The sequence below is a fragment of the Ascaphus truei genome, chromosome 2 (genome assembly GCF_040206685.1).
Source record: "Ascaphus truei isolate aAscTru1 chromosome 2, aAscTru1.hap1, whole genome shotgun sequence".
Taxonomy (NCBI): domain Eukaryota; kingdom Metazoa; phylum Chordata; class Amphibia; order Anura; family Ascaphidae; genus Ascaphus; species Ascaphus truei.
Genome location: NC_134484.1, coordinates 416,110,275 through 416,130,167, shown reverse-complemented (window position 1 = coordinate 416,130,167; position 19,893 = coordinate 416,110,275). Strand labels below are relative to the sequence as shown.

General features: G+C 40.0%; 1 protein-coding gene across 8 annotated transcripts in view; it reads left to right on the top strand.

Moving 5' to 3' along the window:
- NEBL (nebulette) overlaps nucleotides 1-19,893 on the top strand; it is a 341,974-nt gene that overhangs the window by 106,888 nt on the left and 215,193 nt on the right. For 6 of the 8 annotated variants that reach the window (XM_075587534.1, XM_075587533.1, XM_075587536.1 and 3 more), the window contains exons 1-3: nucleotides 823-1,038; nucleotides 2,222-2,560; nucleotides 5,316-5,355. The exons of the other annotated variants lie outside the window; for them this stretch is intronic. The gene's annotated coding sequence lies outside the window, so the exon portion shown is untranslated. Of the gene's footprint in view, nucleotides 1-822; nucleotides 1,039-2,221; nucleotides 2,561-5,315; nucleotides 5,356-19,893 lie in introns of those variants that run through there. 8 annotated transcript variants of the gene reach the window in all.

Below are 19,893 nucleotides of genomic sequence, written 5' to 3'. Positions count from 1 at the left end.
TAAATTCTGTCTATGTGTAACATTGTTTTGTTCTTTTTTTGTGTGTGTCAAAATCCACCAGATCCACTCAGTTGAAACAAAGTGTATTTTTTTTAATTATTGTTCTTTTCTTTTACATATGATGCAGCTGTGCTGCAAGAAATGGAGCAGTGCATCAAAATACACTTTTTTTTCTGTGTGCATGCATAAACCCCTTAATTAAGTACAACATGCAATATTATTATAAAGAGTTCTACTTTGGGATCTATAATATTATACTGATGAACAAATGTCTACAGATCCTTTTGGCTGAATTGTTTTTTCTCCCCTATTTTTTTATCTTTGAAAGAAGTCTTTATACGCCAGGGGATTTCTCTCTGCATTGGCTTTTCAGCCACTACACAGGACGACATAAACAGTAGATGCAAATGAGCAATTACACGACTTTATAGAAACAGACTTTTTTTTTCTCGGCAACCTTGTGCAGCTATAGCATTACAAAGCTCAATTTTCACCCACTTTTGCATCGATGAGCTACTTTTGAATGTTAACGCTCAATATTGAAAATATAGGCTCTGTTTCAAATGGGTATTGAAAATGTTTGTCATCACTTGTGGGAATGTAGTTTGCCGGGGTAGTCTGTTTCTATAGGATTCCATTTCAGTGTTCTCAGCTGGAAATTGAAGACTTGGCAATGGATTAAAGAGGATTATTCTTTCGTGTACATTGTACAAAGTGAGAGTGCTTTCATCTGTTGCTTTCCTTGTATCTACTGTTTTCTTTTCTTATAGCTTAACAGTGGAGATATTCACTCTGTTTTATTCACAACGGCCATTTCCTGACTTAATTCAAACAACTATCTCAGAGATATTAAAATAATGAATTGTACAACGCTGACCTTATTATGGTGTGGTATTATTTTGGACAGTCAGTGCAAAGCCCACCCCACATTATTATTTTCCCACACAAAACAATTATGTACAGGACGACCGAGAACATTATAACACAGAAAGAAGAACTCAGGGTGTTGGAAACCGGAAAATGGCTCATTAACAAAAGGTAAAAACTCATTTAAGCAATTTCAGTATATTGTAATTACTTAACTATGATATTGTAACTGTTTTATCCATGATCATATTGACTTATTGTATAGTAGAAGCATCCAAACATGCTAATGTATATCAAACCATGTACGCAGTAACTGCGCTTTGTTTAAGGATGCTGTTTTCTTACTTGCCTTCTATTTTTAGGTGAATTTTCCAGGATAAATAAAATTGTTTTACTTGCTGGATGGGTAGTCTTTTAATGATCTTATTTAACTTTTGTTTCATATTATTGGAATGGCTAGATAATGATGCACATGGTGGCAATATGCCTGAAAAAAGGACTTGAAAAATATTTTCTCTGTAAAGAAGCTCAGTTGTAAGATATTCGACTTTGTGTTTAGCATGTTAGAAGGCCAAAGAAGTCTGGAAACACCCACACTTTTAAACAAAACCTGTCAATGTTATATCAGGAATACGGGAGCCAAGCTGCTGAAATCTCTCGGTGAAGTGTGAGCTACTAGGGTATTAATATAATACATGGTTCTTATGAAATATTACATTTGATTCATTTTTTTTTTATGCAGACAAATGTAATCAAATTCAAATATAAGTTAGTGTGCTTTGGAATGGAAGTGAGAGTTCTTGATGTTCCATATACTGCATTTATGACAATTTTACTGAACATACCAATTCATACAGTACTGAACATTGTACAGGAAATGCATTCTGCTTTCAATACAACTTAAAGACTGCAGACGTTACATTTTTTAGCATATTTTGCAGTGCTGAAGGCTGGTTTAACGCTTGCTGTAATATTGTAGAGTGGGAGTATTGTATTGTACATTATTTAATTTTTTTAAATAGCAAAAACAAATGAACCTGTAGTACTATTATGATTAAATATGAACTGCCATCATAGATTTCTGCTTTAATTATCTTTTTCTGTGTCATATCTAAATGGCAAATTCACTAAATAGCAATAACTACATTGAATGAGCTCTATACTGAGCTATTATTGCAGGATCCTATTTATTAGGCATGTAAATAGTGCAGTTTTCAGTGACCTCACATTTTATTTGAAAGTGGTGACTTTATTGCACCTTGAGATTTAATCTTTTAAAATAATGTTGAGTACATTCATATGGCCCATATTCACTAAAATGGGCTATGCTTTAGCATGTTCTTCCCTCCCATAGGTGTATGGTCTGAAGAAAGGATAACTTGTCTAGAAACGTCACTGTAACAGCCGCCGCAACCCCTACCAGAACGCGCCCGGCTGACGCGTCACACGGCAGAGCCACGCGCCCACGCACTGCCAAGCCGGTGAGCGCATGCTCTGATGGAAGCCGTCAGCGCCTCCCACGGGGAAGAATCTCAGCCGCACGTCCGCGTGACGTCAGCGCTCCGCACCGCGCATCGCACACGCGCGCGAGTCGCCCGGCACCCAATTAGTTACCAGGGAAGCCTGACCTGTAGGCTGTTTCAGCTAATTACCTCCCTGACGCTATTGGAGGACCGAATCACACCCCAGCTAGGTAATTGGATCCTTCCTCCATATATACCTACTCCTATCTGTCCTTCCTTGCTGAGCATAATCCCCTGTTTATGCATTGTGCTCACTGCTGCTGTTTCGTTGTGTCTTGATCCCTGCTTGGCCTTTACCTGTCCTGTTCTCTCCTGTCCTGACCTTTGGCTGTTCTTCGAATTCCTACACTCTCCTACGCTTTGACCCCAGCTTCGAACCTTGACCATTCTACCTTCTCTGACCCTGGACCTTGGCTACGGAAATCTACCATCCTCCACTCTCCAACCCAGAACTACGGCAAGTACCCTTACTACCCTGACCTCTCCAAGCCTACTACGCTGTACAACTTGGACTACGCATTCCGGACCGGACTGCGTGGTTGTGGGTCGGTGTCTTTCCATCCCCACCTCAGCCCCGCGGTCTTCAGTCCTGTTTGTGGTGAGCGCAGCGTGACAGTCATGCTTATGCCTGCTCTAATGTTATAAATACAGAGTAAGTTTTTTCTTACATACAGTACAAGGCTCCTGTTTGCTTCCTCCATTAAAAATCTTCACACTATTTAGAATGTGTTCATTAAGCACATCTTTGGTATACAACCAGTGGCATAGGTAGACATGTGCGTGCCCCCGGGCAAACATTTGTTTCAGGGCCCCATTAATATTAATACGGCCTGCAATTTTTTTTCTCCCTCCCCAATCCTCTCCCTCCCCAATCCTCTCCCTGATCCTCTCTCTCACCATCCCTCCTCATCTCTCCTCCTACCGATCATGATCATCATCTCTCCCTCTCCTCATCTATCCCCCTCATCTCATCCCCTCCTCATCTCTCCCCTTCCTCCTCCTTTCTCCCACCATCATCACATCTCCCCCACCATCATCACATCTCCCCCACCATCATCAACTCTCCGATCCCCCACCATCATCACCTATCTCCCCCCACCATCATCACCTCTCTCCCCACACCATTATCACCTCTCTCCATGCCTACCTGTGGGTGGTCCGGCGTTAAACAGAAGCCGGCAGAGGAATCAGCAGCTGTTACATAGGCAGAGCAGGACAGCAGGGGAGGAGGGCGCTCTAGTGGTCTGACCCGGAAGTCTTTCTTACTTCCGGTGTTTCCTGCTCCTCCCTTGCTCTGCTGTATAACAACTGCTGATTTCTCTGCCAACTTCTGTTTAAAGCCGGGGGCCCGCCGCCGCCGCATACCATCTCCCCCTGGCTGTTTGAAGAGAGCGATGGGCTGCCGAAGGGGGTGGGTGGGAAGAGAGCGGGCCCCCCAAGAGTGCGGGCCCCCCAAGAGTGCGAGCCCCCTGCTAAGGCTATAGCTACTGTACGCCCCTGAATACATCCTATTATCTGTTAGCTATGGCAGTTCTATTTCCCACCCTGATATATACAGGAGGCACACAGCAGGGCACAAACAATTGTTTTCTCCTCTAATTTATAGGCCCCTAATTCAATATGCTTTGAAGCCAATTCCCAGTTTAGTCCTATTCATTTGAATGAAGCTGATTTATTTTTCTCAAACACTGGAAAACCGCTCAATAATATATTGAATAGAGGCCGCAGATAGTGCCCAGCAGCACGAAGGATACACACGTTGTGAAGAACTGGATGGAGTCCATGGATACCCTACACCCCTTCATTTGGGCGTTCCAGGAGAATTTCACGTAATAGAATAGCAACACCCAGACATTGATATTGTCACGTTATTGGAATATAACGCAGCGCTATCCTGAAATAATGAGACGTTAACTATATGCTAATGAGCTCAATTATGGCTGTTGATGGCCTCAGTTTTACTTTCTGTCCCTTATTGGAAGACCGTTGTAGCAGTTGTTTCAAAGACGTCAGCAATGTCTTCCTCTTTGAACTCAGTGGTACGCCATTAAAATGAACCTGGATGCATATGTGAACACCATACTCAAACGGGGACTATATATCACATTTTCCTGGCTTCAACACGGGAAAAACAACAACTTATTTTTCCCATTTTTGCCACAGTTTTGCAGTTGGGAGAATTTGATACGTAACCGACACAGTCTCTCAAGTGCTTTCTGGAATTTTGGTAATCAACAATTAACTTCATAGTGCTCAGTCAAAGCAGGTTCTTATTCCCTGCCCTGCATTAAAATAAAAAATGTACAGTACTCTAGTAATCTGATTTTTAAAAAAATGTTTCTTAAAGCCCTGACAAAGGGCTATTTGCCTGAAAAATTATCTATTTTTTTAAGGTGTTGCTATCCATATTTATCAAGTTTTTCCAGATATGCTAATTCGTAAAAGAACATACATTGTCTCTTGTATCCAATTGCAGGATTTGGGATTAGAAAAACCTGGAAAAAAATGCCACTGTTATTGCTGTGTTAATAATTACTTGACTATTCACCCAAGTGTACTCAAGTTAGCAGGTCAGAGGGAAAAAAAAATCAAAGTACTTTTATTATCACATCTAATTAAAACAAAGGTCTTTCACCGCATTTCATGCACCAATAATACTAATTGTCTTTTTAGTTCAAACTGCACATTTCTTAATTTGCGGAATAAACAATGTTTTAATGTGTTTAACCTGATCAAGCCAAGTCGTCTCAGGTTTTGATTAACATTATACTTCACTTTACATTGAGCATACTAAATCTGGAATTGGTTATCTGCACATGCTTTTTGTACAATCATTGCTAAAATGTAAGGGAATGTTTCATATTGTTAAAATGTTGCTGCTTAATCTCTTAGTAAAATTTTGTTTCATTTATACCTATCTTTTAGGTTCCATGTGATTCATTTAACAAATGTAAAAAAAAAAAAGGTAAGGAATGTATTAAAATATTGCATATTATTTCAGATAATTACATTAATGAATTTTGAATTACATACTGTATGGTACTTCTATGCCAGACTTATTCTAGACTTTACAAGTTAGCACAACTCATCCAACTTCCATTGACTTGAAGGAAATAAATGTTGAATCACATGCGCTGACCCATAAACTGCTTCATTATCTGTCCCTGTGGGAGGCATTTTAACAAGGCATTACTTACTATGGATATATTTAAGTATCTTTTTACCTATTTTGACCCCTGTGAATTAGCTTGCAATCCTAATCTACATATAATATTCACGTATATCAAATCTACTTCATTGTTTTTGCTCTTGCATGCAGACTTACAAATGCTTTGGCCAAAGGGTTTAACAAAATACCCTTTTTGATGAGATTATTATTTTATTTTAGCCTAATTGGTAGGAGCGCAGGAATCGTTCTATATCTAAGCCCTATCTTTTTACCTGCAGCAAACTTCTATAGGGAGGAGCGCGGTATTATGTACAGTTTTTGCTCTTTAAAATATATATATTTTTTTAAATTTGATTTTTTTATCCCAAATCTACCAAGTCTAAGATGACATAAACCCATTCACTAAAGTCCTGGATGAAATGAAGGATATGTCGGAGCAGATTCTCTAAAATCAGTGTTTGATGCTCAGTAAGGCCCAGACTACGCTGCCGGTGTCGCTACGTGCGTGCGCACGTCAGGCAATCTTCCCTGTTTGGCTATTGAAGTTAGCCTGGGCGCCTAGCGGCGCTGTAGTGCGTTGACGCGGCAGCATTTTAAGGAGTTAAATGAATTTGTGATTTCTGCCGGCTGCCGCATGACGACAGCGGCACGTTAGCTGGTTCAGCCAATGAGGGCGAACCAGCTTCGTGACGCATCCGTGATGCCCCCGCCATGCTCCCCATCGCCTCCCCAATCTCCCGCAGCCAAGTGCACAGATCGCTGGGACTGCAGGAGTGCGTGCCCGCGCAGATAATATAAGCTCTGCCTAAGATCGTTTTCATGTCGCTACTGCATTTGAACCACCTAGGCCTGGAGTCATCTAATTGCAACAGGCCAAAAATGTGTTCCCCCCCCCACCCAACCCCATCCAAAAATATGTGCTATTTTTAGTGGGCCAGTCATCAACCTGTTTCTGTTTAAAATGATGCATACTGTATTTTACGGTGCACATTAAAAATATAGGCTTCGATCATCAATAAAATATATACACAAGCATTAATACATGCAGTATAAGGGGGCTCTTAACCCCTTGAGGGCCACTAAGGCTACCTAGGCTCTCTAAGGGGGGTTAATGAAATAAATAAATAGATCATTTATCGATGTTGAAGGCCACCCCTTCCCCCGCTGGAACTACACCCAAAAGAGCTGATACCCAACCATTAAAAAACACATCCAAGGCCTGATGGCTCTATTTTGCAAATCCAACACCTGATAGTCTATTTCGAATGAACACCTGATGCCCTAACTCTTACTGTAGGTAGGCAAAGGGAGTAGTTGGTGTAGTCTTTGGACTACCCTTTGGTGCCTGTGGTATATGTAAGGCATCAAATATCGTATTACATAACCCTATGGTACAATTATATACGGTAAGATTCCTCTCCAATTTGCACCGATAGCAGTGATGAATTCCTACAGTATTTATCGGTGAAGTTAATTATCACATAGCTATCACAATTTTTATATCATACCTGGTACATTTTTACTGCAGTGTTCATAACTTTTTTTACCAAAGTTTTTACCAGGTCCGATATTAACTCGATTCTAACAGTGTTTGATGACTCTAGGCCACAATTTCTTAGTGTAATTACCAACCTTCAGCTGCTAACCGGCTGGATCCTTGTTCCATGAACTCCATCTGACTTAGATAGCAACAGCCAACTTAACGCTGAGCTATGGTTAGGAATCTACTTTAACCTACTTTAGATATTGTTTACTGATAACATTTCACTTGATAAAATGTTTATAGGTCTTATATACGTAACCCCTATAACAATGGGAACTACGTGTGCTGCCTTCACCTGTGGCTCACAGAAGGCCTAAGCCTCTGCTGCTGGGAGCCTGGGGTGAGCTCTCGCTCTCCTCTGTACAGCGCCTCCACCTGGGAGGGATCCTAGCTCTGCAGGATAACCCCTCACAGGAACCAATACAGTAGTGAGAAATACGCACACACTGGTATTGTATAACAGTTTACTAACACACACAAATAATAATAGTAAAAATATCCAGTACCACAACACAGTACCCAGATGGTATATGCCCAACACAAAGTCCACCCCATTGTCCACAACCCGGTGGGATTCCACCAATGTACTCATGGTGCCCTGAGCACCTGATCACCCTGGTGTCCACAAAGCAAAGCCCACCCAAAGTGTGTGGAGTAGCGCTACCCCTGTGTGAAGTCGTTGGTGCATGTGGTATCTCTCCTGGTCTCAGGCCAGACCAGGATACACTGAAGATCCAGACTCAGCAGGGCCCACAACGTGAGCCCACGACGCTGGGTCAGCCAACTTCTCTCTCCTTACCAGAGCCGTCCGCCTCTCAAGGGAGCTCCAGCTGGAGTGTCTCTCTTAAAGTCTATTAGGGGCCTATGTTCTTGTTGCAGACCGCAGGCCTCAGATCACCGCATGGCCGTCCGGTCACTGATGCCACACTCTATCTCTAAAGTGCTATGGGGAGCGTCCCTATCTGGGGGCCTTCCTGCAGCACAAACTATAGGGCTGGGGCCTTTGGGGCAGCTCTGGCCTAGTCCGGGAGCCACTGGCACCTGGACAGTACTTTCACAGTTGGTGTCCCTGCTCCGACTGACGCGCAGCTCTCCTCGCACCAAACTGTATCCTTTCTCTGTAAGCCCCTAAGGCTTCTGGGACATGTAGTCGCTTGCGGAGCCATGGGCAATATTGCCGCCACAACTTTGGCACTGCGCATATGCAAGGACCCATGCAGGAGAACCCAACATGGCGGCGCCCACACCCCGGCACAGCTGCGGACCTCCGGCACTCCGATACCCCAAAGCTGTCCCCCTCCCCGGCACAGGAGGTAAGAGGGGACCCGGCTACATATAAATACGCATTACAGATGTAGTAAGATTTACTGCCTCCATGACTGCAGACCAACACGCTGAAATGAGTAGATTTTGCAGGCCGGGATGATTAAATCAGTGTTAATCGTCTCGGGCCCAGGAGTCTGTAATAGCTGCGCAGTGGAGTCCCAGAGACATGCAGTCTCTCTGTCTCTCTGTCCCCCTTACAGTGATCCACTGTTTTATTATTTTTATGTACTGTATTGAAGCATGGGATCTCTGGAGCTGAACCCCATTAATGTCCTCTCCGGGGACCCCCTGCTTCTGGAGATATAGATCTCTGCAGTGGGTGCTGGTAGGCGGGTTTAAAGCTCCCACACCACGCCACAAGGGCCCAGCCGGAGTGGCTGCCAGCTCCCCATACATATACAGTATTACCCTCCTTCATTACATTAGCGGCTAACTGCTAAGGTAATCAAGGGGTTAACCCCTCCTGCTACCCCCCCAGGAGGCCTAACCACACACCTCAGTGCAACTTCCCCCTTCATCAACCCCCTCTACTCCCATTTAGAAGCGGCGACCGCTGAGTTAATCCTCCTGGGCAGTTTACGGCTTTCTTGGCCACAATTGAGCCCCGGCCTGGCCGCCTTGTGGCGTTGCAAACTTGTACGCCCACAGAGGCAGTAACTGTTGCTACATCTGAATATATTTTTTATACAATAGTTAGTATACAGTTTCAACAACCACAACACATTAATCAAACTACTTTTGCAGCTTTTGATTATAATATATAGATAATTCTGAAAAATAACCAAAGATCCTGTGAACACTGTGATCCTTAGTACTCTGTATCTCTAGAATATCTCATTAGTTCAACTCAAACAAATATCTGGTAAAATTAATAGCTTTACTCATTTTTATAAATTGCTCATTTCCAATTCAGACTTCAAGGTTAACATTTCGTATTGTGAGAAATGTCCCCAGTTGGTAGATTGAGATGTGGCTATTGTTGGCTGTAGTGAAGTAAAAACCACTTCCTATTTGTTTGGTTTTTCTTTATTTTATTAATTGCACAGCAGCAGGACTTTCCTTTAAAGTAGCTTCATGCTGAGATTTGTTTTATCTACCTTCCAGTAGTTCTGTTAGCAGCATGTGTAGAGCTGGAATCTTGTTTAAGTACAACATAGACTAGACAAGAGAAAGAAACCCAGTATGGGCACTCGACCACCTATATGGATGATTAGTAATAATATTAATACCAATTTTTATTACAATATTGAATGTTAAAATAATGGGTGTTTAAAACTAGAATTGATGCACAGTGATCATACTGGGTGTACTGTTCTATTGAGAACCTGTGCTGTTATTCTGTACGGCCTGTCTATTTAAATATAATAGTAACTCCTGATCAGAAAAAATATATAGGCTAGACGGATATCAGTGTATGCCACGTCTATCTATAAAAAAATATAGGATAACGAGACCCACAGTGTAGGGACTCAAAAGTGGGGTAAATGGTGAACCAAATACAGAAATGCCTGTGCATTCTCTCTCCGAATACAGACTGGATGGTCTTTCAGAGTACTGTCAGGGGTTCTATGGTTAACCACTACCATGTTTATATTGTTCCAGTTGAGCTACCTTTATCACACCTTGCTTATTTGTGTGGTATGTCTCCTGGGTGAATACTGGTTAGATTACTGTAGACTGCTTAAGCACTTTTAGGGCATAGAAGACTGAGCCACTGATTGAGCCACCTGTGCTAAAGCAGGGATATCCATAAAACCTGGCCTGTTGGTGGCCCTTGAGGACTGAGTTTGGAGACCTCTGGCGTAGTGGGTACTGTTCCCTGTATATTTATTCAGCCTTAATTATGAGTCCTATACCTGCAGCCTACAGCGTTAATATATGCCCTCAGGACACGGAAACACCAACCAGTGACCCTACTACCTATAACCTTTAGTGGTTAAAGTACTTCCATATGGATCACTTTCAATATAGAGTATTTACTTAGATAATAATACTTGATCACTCACACTACTCTTATAGGTCCTTATATGTGACACACAGTTACAACCCTACTGTAGTAGTTTACATGAAATATAATTATAATACAAGATAGTAATACAATTGATTGCTTGGTCTGCAACTTAACCAGACTAGAAATACTTGTTACACAGTTGTAGCTACATACTCGTTGACACAGCTGACTTGATTGCTGTGTCTTCCTCTAAATCGGCTACACAGTTGTGGTCTCATACTCATTTTTAGCTTCTGTACACAGCTCACTCACGGAGCAGCTATCAATCAGATTGAACTGAAACCTACTGTGTTCTTATCTGATTATTTAAGGTTCAATCACTGGGCACCGGTACAGCGCCATGGGAATTATCACCTGCAGCTTTTGAACCGCGGAGAATATACTATATAGTGCTCTACTGTTGGTTCTACAGGAATTTCACTGCACTGCTCGCTATGTGTACCATTGCTTCATCAGGGGCACATAACCCTTTGAACATTAGGACACAGTACACTTAGTACTACTACATTACAGCATTTTTCACCACAGATTGTTGTCTGTACCATCCTCGGTAGCCCCTACCCACAGGACCTATTTTCTATATTTGGTTCACCATTTACCCCCCCACCCCTTTGAGTCCTTACACTGTGGGTCTCGTTATCCTATATTTTTTATAGATAGACATGAGATAGATACACTGATATCCGTCTATCCTATATATATTTTTTCTGATCAGGAGTACCTATTACAGTACTCCCACTAATAATGAGGGAAGGGGAAGGAGAAGCTCTTGCTACAGTCTATGAAAGTTGCAAGAGGTTCCTGGGGCTAATGCATAAAACAGACCACTGGTCTCTAAGAGGCCAGAACAGGAAAGGCCCCTGTTATCAAGCACTCAACTTGGGGTATGTGAATGAATTAAAATGTTACCTTTATTAGGTATATAGTAAAATAATGTGACACTAAACTAACAAAACATAAAACAACGCTAATATTAATAATAGGTATGGGTTATAAAACTAGATCAGGGTATAATCCTATGTTATGACTCCCTAATAATAGGGATCAAATGTCTAAATAATAGTGGATTCAATGCAGTCTTATGGAATGAGTCATAATGAATGGTGAAAATAGGGATCTCAGCACACTAAGGTCTGTATGGTATCACTGCATACATATGTGAAGTATCTAAAGATACAGCATAAATACGTCATAATAGGGTCTGAGTGTGTGTATATATACAAGGTTTTATGATAAGACACTTAGGACCTCATTCAGAAGCCTCGATAAGGCCCTTATCGAGCACTTATCGACCAAAATGGCTACTCGTATTCAGTAAGCCTCGATAAGTGCTCGATAAAGGCCTGTATCGACGCAAAATCTTATGATCAAAAGAAAATCGCCAATTGAGCGGCGATCAGCCGCTTATCGACCATTTTCGGAAAGATCATAAACTCGCGCGATTCTATTACCTGCGAGTCGGCTGTCGCGGCCTATCGCAGCCCTAAAAGGCGATCTTCTCCCCAAATCCAATTCACCTCAAAATTTAGGTAAATTGGTGGGGAGATACCCTCGATAACCTGCGATGTGTCGGGACTTAGAAAAAATCAGGCCCTTTTCCTGCCTCGGATTGATGCCGGGGGTCTCCGGAGCTGATAGCCATTAATATAAGCACCGGAGCCCGCCGGCATGCATCCGATGCATTTACATCAACTTCATTACCTTAGCGGCTAACCGCTAAGGCAATGAACGGGTTAAACACCCATGCCAGGCTTACTGTGGCTAGCGAGGGTGGGTGAAGGGGGAATTTGGCCCTTAGTGGCTGTTTAGGCCTTGCGGGGGGGTTGCGGGGGGACTTAACCCCTTCATTACCTTAGCGGTTAATACCGCTAAGGTAATAAAGGGGTTAACCCAACCGCTACCCACCCGCAAGGTCTAGACACCCATCCTTAGGGCTAATACCCCCTTCGCCCACCCGTGAGGCCTAAGCACCCACCCCGGACTGACTATACCCACCCTGTATCCATTGAGTAGTATAGTGATACATCATACCCATATAATAATAATATGGGCCTGATAAGCCTCTATAGCACTCAATGGGCATCCTAATTACAATACATTCATACACAAGACACACAATTATAAAACATAACTAAACTCCAAAAAAACACACTTCACTAAATAAAACAGTAGCCAGCTAATCCAATTAGATACAAGCAATAACAACATCAACAATGAATTAATTAAACCATTAACCAATCAAACCAATTAATTACTAAACAAACTCAAAATGAATAGTAACACTAACCAATCAGACCAATGAATTACTACAACATTAATGAATGTAAACATTAAAAGACAAAGAAATACATTCAAACAATATCTGAAATAACCATAAAACGCATTAGCTAACATAATACAACATTAACTAAAAACGAACACAAATCGCAAACATTTTATTAGCATTAAGCAGGAAAAAAACAAACAATGACATCCACATAAGAAACTGACATTAAAAAACCAACAGCAATACCAAGCCACAAATGCCCCCCAAATATTGTCATAATAATGTATTAATGTATTAATCTGTACCCTAAAGTGGTACCAATTAATATATTATCAGTCAATGTGCCTCCCCCAAAAATTAAAAAAAAATCATCCAATGAAAAAAACCTGTAAAAAGAAACATCTACAAACATTCAATACTGTATATTACTTATTATTAGAAGCGGTGGCCCTCCGACTCCCAGGGTAACAGGAAGCTCACGTACCTTGAAGGCCTCCAACAGCATCCGATGCCATCCGCCATGAAGATCCGGATCAGGCACCCAGATCTTCTTTTTTCTTTCTTTAATCACCTTCTTCTATCTTCATCTGTCACCATTTCTTGATCTTCTTTATCTTCTATCTTCATCTGTCAATCCAAAAAGCCACATGGTAAATCCCAACCGATGTTGTCTCGTCGTCTTCTTGGGCTCAAATGAGGCATCACAGCCTTAAATAGGGCTTGTGACACATTTAGCCTCAAAATGGTTAACAGCCACCTGATTGGCTGTTAAAACCATGTTCCGACTTTAATTAATTATTTTTACATGACGTCTCTTAAAGGGAATGATGCCAGCCAATCAGAATGGCTGTGCTTCATTTGCCTTTAAGTTGACGTCACTAAATCCAAGATGGCCGGCGTCACATGGTATTTCAGCCAATCAGAGTGTGGAATTGGTTCCCATGATCTGATTGGCTGAAATACCATGCGTTACAATGTCCTTGTGTTGAGGTCAATTTTTTCAACGGACATCTGGCGTACTCTTTTTTTTTTTTTTGTTATAACTCACATTTTATTGGGTTTTTTCATTTTTTGAATACTTGTCATGTTCTGGCATATATCAACATTTTAACCCATCTACTTCGTACAAACATTGTAGTTGACCATACACAGAACGAAAAGACAGACTGACATATACATGTACACACTTTACAGGGGGAAAAACAACAAGGAATATTTGTTTATTATTATTTATTTATAAGATATTTTACCAGGAAGTAATACATTGAGAGTTACCTCTCGTTTTCAAGTATGTCCTGGGCACAGGGTTAAGACAAATAATACATGTTTACAAATACAGTTACATAAATGAATAGGGGGGGAAGGTATAGAGGTGTCATCTGGCGTACGCTTATGCAAATCATATGCTAATGAACCATTTACCTAACAACACATCTTCAGACCTCTGTTAATGTTAGTGCATGGAAGTAACGCAACGATAATTAGGTCACAACAAAACCTGGTGTTACTAGCCAGACAATGATTATTATTGTGTTATTTCTGGGAATAGCCTACAAGCATTGTACTCAATAGAACTTAACCATTTCATTACAAAATAGATAGATAGATATATATATAGATATATAGTATGGGATCATATAAATGTCTGAAACACATTGGTTTTTAGTGATTAAAGTGAACGTAGCATATGTTTCTGTGACCTAATATGGTATATACTGTATCACGTACTGTAGACCTGTGAGCTCGTGACCTGCATATGAGACAAGGGTTAATACACAGCTGCCTAGCTGACCCACTATTCACCTTCTGCAAAGGTCTCTCAATTGACTAATATCTCCCGTCACTCCGTCCTAATATACCATCTGTCACGGACAGCAAACATGAGCACCTGACTTAAATATGCAACCAGGGTTAATACACACGGCTTAACTAGCCCACTCACCTTTCTCCTCCACAATGTACTGTACTTTAAATGAGTTCATATTTACCCCTTACTCAATTGCAATCATATCTATCTGCTTCCACCACCAAAGTTAAAAGCTATTAGAAAAATATACAGAGTTTCAGGTCTATGTTTATTAAAGAAAAACTATGCACTTGACACAAAAATATATTGTAGCAAAATGTGTTCAATAGTTTACTCTACAAAGCATGCCTTGCAACCTCCTAAACCTCAAGTGTTTGGCCTTATTGTATCTGCCTACTTGCAACGATTACAAATATCTATATGTTATCCTTCAGAATAGATGTCACCAAATAATATCCTATTTTTGATATAGCCCTTCAGCTAAGTGGTAGTGTGTTATCTCTCTCTGATGCACAGGGGATATTTCAAGAATGTAACATTTTCTTTGAGGCTGACATGCCAGTATCTGGCAATTGTCTACAGCCTTCTAAATCTAAACTATACCTATTTCACTTTTAGTGGGCCATCAGTGATAGCCCCAAATAAGCCCTCTTTGTAACCTCTATGCACAGACATAGGAAGGGTCTTGATATGTCATAATTTTTTTAAATGTATATTTAATACAATTTCTAGCCAACAATAACCCCTGAAGTGCCAGATTGATTAAAATACATAATATCCCCCACCATTTTTATTACATACTGTAATCATGACTATATTAAATATGGGTGTATAATAATGTTTATAATACTGTACCTCTACAGTAACAATCACTAATTAATATTGTACTAATAATGTACAATTCAAATGAAGGAAGGATACTATAAATAACGGATAAAGTTCAAAGTTATCCATATTCTACCAATAATTGAATTAGCTTTTGGTAATGCACATGAGTAATGTGTCTTAACGTTTTGCCAATGCGCATGTGCAGTGTATTGGTTAACGTGTCTCTGCGCAACAAACATCGCCGTTAACAGCGTTGCTACTTTTACAGACATTATTTTTGCCTCTCATTCGCTTTGGGGATACCCATTAAACTGAGAAAAAATAACATCTGTTCTCGATTTTGGTAATGGTCATTATTAGCACAAGTTTAACAGTTTTTTGGAGGATCTACCCCATATTGTTTTGAAAGTAAAATTATCCATTGTTACCAATTTTTTCCTTTAATCTGCTCAAGAAACCCAGGTGATCACTACGTTTTTTTTTTACAGGTTTTTTTAATGCACTTTGACCGCAGCTCATCATATTAAGATCTGAGTCCTATACAAAGGTTTCTTCCAGATATACCAGGGAAAATGTGAAGAAAATCCTCCACCCTGTAGAATAGAGAAAAAACAACGATCACTCAAGTGTGTATTCATTGGCTTTCACAATGACTTTCACAAACACATAAAAGCCAAGATGTTGATGATGGGAACATTATGTACCAAGGTTCAAAGGCAGCTGTACTTTAGCAATCCTGCTGATGGGTTCTACACAGCAGGGCATTGTGCAAATCAATTAATATACTGTTGGAAATCCAATAAGAAGTTTTGTAAATGGATGAAAGATTTGGAATATAATACGAAGACAGGCCAAAGTGAAGCCAAGAAAATAAGAGGACTTTACCGAAGGATCCAGGTCCTTTTGTAATCATTTTCATTCATACTACTGTGAAGCGCTATGTACATTAATGGCGCTATATAAATAAAGACATACCTTTGTATCACTCCTCAGGCCCGGATTCAATAAACTGTGTTAGACCACCTAATGTGAAGTTAAGTTACTGTCACGTTAATTTTAACACTGTATTCACTAAGGATACTAACATACCATTGAGACATATATATACAAACAGGGACCACTGCAGACTGCCCCAGGAGAGTCATAGACGTTTTCAACAGCAGAGGATTCGTGTTTTGCCTTATTTGCTTCACTTAAACTTACTTGTTTTCCTCCAGCTGTTAGTCTCAGGCTTTGACCTTAGAAGGTGGAATTTGCACTGTATGTTAGCAATTCAATAGCCTCCTATGAAGTATTTAGCAATATTGCTTATTTGCATATCCTTCATCACATATTGTGATTATCTCAATATACTCAATATACACATTTCTACAAGTTATAGGATTTTGCAATATTACTTATTCCCTTGATCAAATGTTGTGATTATCTGCACTATACAGGTTAGATTGCCTTAATGTTATTTAGACTAGGTTTATACATTTAGTAAATCATATGTGCTGTTTATCTAGAGATTTTGGTGTTGGAGGGATGTTAATTAGGGAAGTACCACAGAACATTTTTCTGTGGGAACAAGCTTGAAGAAGGGGCGTCAGAGGCCCCGAAATGTTCGTTGCCCCCCTACTTTTTTCACCCTACATTTTTTACGTGTATTATACGTTTTTCCTGTTTTCTTCCTCCTTTTGTCGTCACAGTGTTGTTACCCTCCACCCCCCCTTTTTTTCACCCCCAACCACTCCCTTCCCTCCACATTATTGTAGTTGTTGCTTCACGAGGTGTGATCTCCAGACCCTCCATTTGGGTATATTGTACAGCTGCTACAAATTTTGCCAAATACACCTTTATTGACTTATTCAAATTGACAATTGTCTATTGTATCTATTTGCGTGCTGGGGCCCCTTTGTATATATATATATATATATATATATATATATATATATATATATATATATATATATATATATATATGTATATATATATATATATATATATATATATATATATATATATATATATATATATATATATATATATATGATTCTTTTGGGGGGTCAGAGGTCCCACCTGCCTCTGTGCACCAATTTATCTACAGTTTATATTTATACATTTAGTTATTTGTGGAGTGCTACCATTGAGACATGTTTTCTCACCGTAAAGAGCATAGCATTAACTAAAACGGACGTTAGTGATATTGAAATGCAAATTGGGTGTTATCCAATCATCCCCTATTCACTAAACTCCTTTAAGGTTAACGCAAGGAAGTAACATTGAGTTAGGCCTGGCAATTCTCCCATCCATGCTTGCATTGTCTCAATGGGTATAAGCCCAGTGTTAGCTATGATTTAACCAACATAGCTTTATGTCTGGCATTAGTTCCCTCCTCTTTTCCCACTCCAGAAAAAGCCCTCTTTCTGGGTCTGAATAGGAGTAATGCCATTGATCCATTATACAAGTTAACGCAAGTTAACATCAAGGTAATATGTCAATAACAGGAAATTAAGCCTATGCCAATGACCTCAATAGCGGTTGTTATTTTTGCCAATGAATATTAACAAATAAACACTACCGGCGCCTCTAATGAAATAACCTGGGGAATAGGTGACCAAGTATAGACTCCAGTCATTGGAATCAAACAGTTCCTGAGAGAGCTCTTGATTGAAGTCTCACAAAAAGGACAAACAGACACAAACGACAAGAAAAACAAGAAAAAAGAGATTTTTTGCCCAGGCTGCCTCACTTTATATGTAAAGTTTATTAGTAATCACTGTTCACAATAAGATTGTTTACACATTTAATTTTAGCATTAGCACTGGTAACACTCCCTTTTTCCTCTTTCACGATCTTTAACTTTAAAGAATATTAAGTTAACTCATTCCTCTTTTAGGTATTAAATAAGGAGCAGTATTACGTTGTATTTATTGTATTGCATTGTATAGTATTTACTTTCTGTTTCAGGATGTAATGTAACGGCAATAGAAGAATATCCAAGTATTTGTAAAAGTCACCTACTATCGTTACTTTTTGAGTAATTAATTTTAACACAGAGTATCCTGTAACATATTTTATATTGATATAGCCTTGATATACATAGACGCATAAGTGTTCCAAATCTACACGTGCCTGTAAATACTGAGGCACGTTGTTCTGAGAAGGGTACGGATCACATCTGTGAACAGTCCAAGGTTAAACTGTAATTAGGAGATAAAACCCTTATTACTCATTTGATAGGTGTTTATTATTGTATAGGATATCTGAAATGGCCATAAGGAGCGGTGCAAATGTAGAATCTATGTATATATTAGGCTAATGTAGAATATGTTTTTTTTTTTGCATTTTTAGACTTCAGACCCTCCGACATTGTGCACATTAAAATCAGCAGTTCTTCTACTGGTGCTGAATAGAGGTACTTCCAAGCAATTCGTAAGGAAGTCCCCAACCTATGCAGCTTACCAGACAAAAAAAAAAAGATACAGCTCAACCCGTATAACGCGATCCGTTACAACGCGAATCCGCTTATAACGCGATGCAAGCGTGGCTCCCAATTTTTGTATTTATGAATACTTTACAACACGATTATTGGTATCTTAAATACTTTATTGTACAATGCATACAATTGTACGTTATTTCTAACGCGATCCGCTTATAACGTGATGGGATTCTTTGGACCCCAAGCACATCGTTATAAGGGGGTTGAGCTGGATGTTTAATAGGTACAGCCAGTCTTACAGGACCAGAAAACATGTAGTTAACCTACTAAATAGGTAAGGTTGGAGGGTATGTCACTTGTGTGCCGTTTAGTGAAACTGATTGAATGCATACTATTTAAGAATAAATGAGTATTCTAATACAGGTGGTAATTTGACCTTAAAACGTTCAATGTGCAATGGAATTATTATCAATAATTATTACTAAGCAGCAGAATATATTCAGAATGCAAGTTGTGGATTTTTTTATCAGGCTGCTGCAGAATAAGAGTTAACATGAAACCATTAACCAAATCACAGCATTTCTTACTACACTGATAAAAGATGCATGCTTAAAATACATCAATTTAATAGCTTAAATAGCATATTCCCTTGGCAAACCAACTGTGTTCCTAGATAAACATATTACCAAAATAATGGAGACAAAAGCAATATTATAGGCAGTTCAATTTATCAGAGAAATAATATATTTTTAAATTCAAACAACCAGTATAATAACTCAATTTTTTAGAAACTAATGTATTCATTCTTATGTAACGGATTTTCTGAACTGGCCTGACCCACCCAATCTCATATTGGCCCCTGTGGTCTAACCAGTCCCCATTACAGTGTGATTGTCTGGTGGTGCACCTGTTGGCTACAGGACTCCTGAGTCTCCCGCATGATGGTGTGTGGGGATTTGCCAACCCAGACAGGCAGCTGAGGTAGTGTGCTGAGTCCTACCTATATCCAGTGCAGCGCCTCCACCTCATCAGTATCCCGGCGTCCGCTTGGGGATGATTCTGATGAGGAACTCCTCTGTGGTGCAGCCCCCTGTGTAATCACTCCACACTTACACACGAGGGTATCTTT